Source organism: Puntigrus tetrazona, unplaced genomic scaffold (assembly GCF_018831695.1).
Source record: "Puntigrus tetrazona isolate hp1 unplaced genomic scaffold, ASM1883169v1 S000000003, whole genome shotgun sequence".
In the NCBI taxonomy this organism is placed as follows: Eukaryota; Metazoa; Chordata; class Actinopteri; order Cypriniformes; family Cyprinidae; genus Puntigrus; species Puntigrus tetrazona.
Genome location: NW_025047683.1, coordinates 1,503,366 through 1,506,363, shown reverse-complemented (window position 1 = coordinate 1,506,363; position 2,998 = coordinate 1,503,366).

Genomic DNA, 2,998 nt, shown 5'->3' with positions numbered 1-2,998 from the left:
AACCTCCCGTTACGCGCGGAGGCGTCCGAGGCGGAGGGAGGCCGAGGTCACGTCGGCGAGCGGCGAGAGGTGGCGAACACCACGGAGCCGCCCGAGAGGAGCGCCGCTCGGTCCCAGGCGCCTGGGGGCGCCGACCTCCCCCTCGTGGGAGAGGAAGCCGGAGGCGCGCTCGACTCCGCGCCGAGAGCGGCGTGCCGTGGCGGTCTGCACGCGGGAGGGCGGAGGGGGGCGGGAAGCCCCCTGCGGCGCTCCAGCCGCGGGACCCGGAGGTCCCGTCGATGGGGCGACCCTCAGACAGGCGTGGCGGGGGGCGGACCGGGGCCGCAAAGTGCGTTCGAGTGTCGATGATCGATGTGTCCTGCACGATTCACATTAGTTCTACGCGGCTGGCTCGTTCTTCATCGGCGCCCTTGCGAGCAGGTGATCCACCGCTAAGAGTCGTACTGCGTTTGAGTTTAGCGCCGGGGGCGAGGCGAACTGCACAAGGCTTGTGTGGGTTCAAAAAATACAGAAGTGCGTTCCCGTACCACACCGGGCGCCAGCGAGAGGGACTTTCAGACCTCACGGTCCCGAAGGCCTGCTGGGTACAAGCCGGGGGTTGGCAAAGCAAAGTCTTTCCAGAGGCTGTGGCCTCGGCCCCACCCCGTGCCAGGGGGTGGGTTCTTTTGCGCTCGTGACCAGAGTTGCTCAGAAGCCTCCGGCGGAGGATAGGTGCGTCCAAGCCTCCCAGGAGCAGCGTTCCCGCTCGCGGATCCCTCTCTCCGCCGCCGTCTTCTCCGGTTTTGTCCGCGGTTCTTTTGCCGTCTTGGATGTTTTGAGCGGCAGACCTCTCGGGCCACGGCCGCTGGAACATAAGTAAAATAGGATAGAGGTTTTTTTACCCGGACGGGCGCCCCTCCCAGCGGGAGAGACTTTGAACCACGGTCCGGAGGCCGTGCGGGGTACCCGCCAGGGCCCGGCTCGGCCCCGCTGGAAAGCAGGGGGCCCGCCGAGTGCAGCGACAGTCAAGTTCTCTCGGATCTCTCTCTCTCTCTCTCCGCCTTAGGTTTTGTGCGGTTCTTTTTGCCGTTTTGGTTTTTTGCGGCAGACCTCTCGGGCCACGGCCGCTGGATCATAAGTAAAATAGGATGAGGTTTTTTTGCCCGGACAGGCGCTCCTCCTTCAGCGGGAGGGAGACTTTGAACCACGGTCCCGGAGGCCGTGCGGGTACCATAGGGGGCCCGGCTCGGCCCCCGCCGGCTGGAAAGCAGGGGGCCCGCCCGAGTCTGGCGACAGTCAAGTTCTCTCCAGATCTCTCTCTCTCTCTCTCTCTCTCCGCCTTAGGTTTTTGTGCGGTTCTTTTGCCGTTTTGGGTTTTTGAGCGGCAGACCTCTCGGGCCACGGCCGCTGGATCATAGAGTAAAATAGGATGGGGTTTTTACCGGACGGGCGCCCTCCTCCGCGGGAGGAGACTTTGAACCCACGGTCCCGGAGGCCGTGCGGGTACCCGCCAGGGCCCCGGCTCGGCCCCCCGCCGCTGGAAAGCAGGGGGGCCCGCCGAGTGCAGCGACAGTCATGGGCGCTCGCGGTAGGTTGCTCAAGCCTCCGCGGGAGGTGCGTCAAGCCTCCCAGGGGAACGGCGTTCCCTTCTCGCGGATCTCTCTCTCTCCGCTTCGTCTTAGGTTTTTGTGCGGTTCTTTTGCCGTCTTGGGTTTTTGAGCGGCAGACCTCTGGGAACCCGGCGCTGGATCATAGAGTAAAAAATAGGATGAGGTTTTTTTACCCGGGCAGGCGCCCCTCCTTCAGCGGAGAGACTTTGAACCACGGTCGGGCGGAGGCCCGTGCGGGTACCACGCGCCAGGGCCCGGCTCAGCCCCCGCCGCTGAAGCGGAGGGCGCCAGTCTGGCGACAGTCAAGTTCCTTTTTTTTCTTATCGCGCTCTGCGCTTTCGCTTTCGGTGCTCCGGAGAGGCGCGCGCGGGGCCGCCGGCCTCTGCCGCGCACCGGGCTTGAGGCGGGGGAGAGTGGGCTAGGCCTCCCCCCGGGGCGATTTGCGCTGGATCGGGCCGGGCGATAATGATCCTTCCGCGGGTTCACCTCTGAGCCACCTTTTCGACTTTTACTTCCTCTAGATGATGATCAAGTTTGATGCGTCTTCCCGGCGCTCCATGAAACCCGTGGGCAGGCGAGGCAGTCCGAGAACCTCACTAAACCATCCAATCGGTAGTAGCGGCGAGGCGGTGTGTACAAGAGGGCAGGGACTTAATCAGCGCGAGCTTATGACCGGCGCTTACTGGGAATTCCACCGTTGATGAAATAGTTTCAATCCCCAGTCCCGATCTGGCGGGGTTCAGCGGAGTTACCAGCGCTCTCGGCGCAGGGTGAACCTGCGCTGATCCGCCACGGTAATGGCGGCGTGCAGCCCCGGACATCTAAGGGCATCACAGACCTGTTATTGCTCCATCGGCGTGGCTGAAGCGCCACCCTGTCCCTCTAAGAAGTTTTGGCCGCCGACCCAAGTGGCGCGCCACTTTAGCAAGCAGTCTCGTTAGTTATCGGAATGAACCAGACAATCATCCACCAACTAAAGTGACCATGCACCACCACCCACAGAATCGAGAAAGAGCTATCAATCTGTCAATCCCTTTCCGTGTCCGGGCCGGTGAGGTTTCCCGTGTTAGTCAAAGTTAAGCCGCAGGCTCCTCCTAGTGGTGCCCTTCCGTCAATTCCTTTAAGTTTCAGCTTTGCAGCTTCTCCCCGGAACCAGGGACTGCGTGGTTTCCATACGCTGCCAGGCGAATCGCCAGAATAACGCCACTTTGCGGATCAGCGGGTCGGCGCTACGTTTACAGTGGAACTTCAGCGGTATCTGATCGTCTTGAACCTCCGACTTTCGTTCTTGATTAATGAAAACATTCTTGGCAAATGCTTCCACACTTTCGTCCGTCTTACGCGGTCCAAAAATTTCACCTCTAAGCGGCGCATCACGAATGCCCCGGCCCCGTCCCTCTTAATCATAG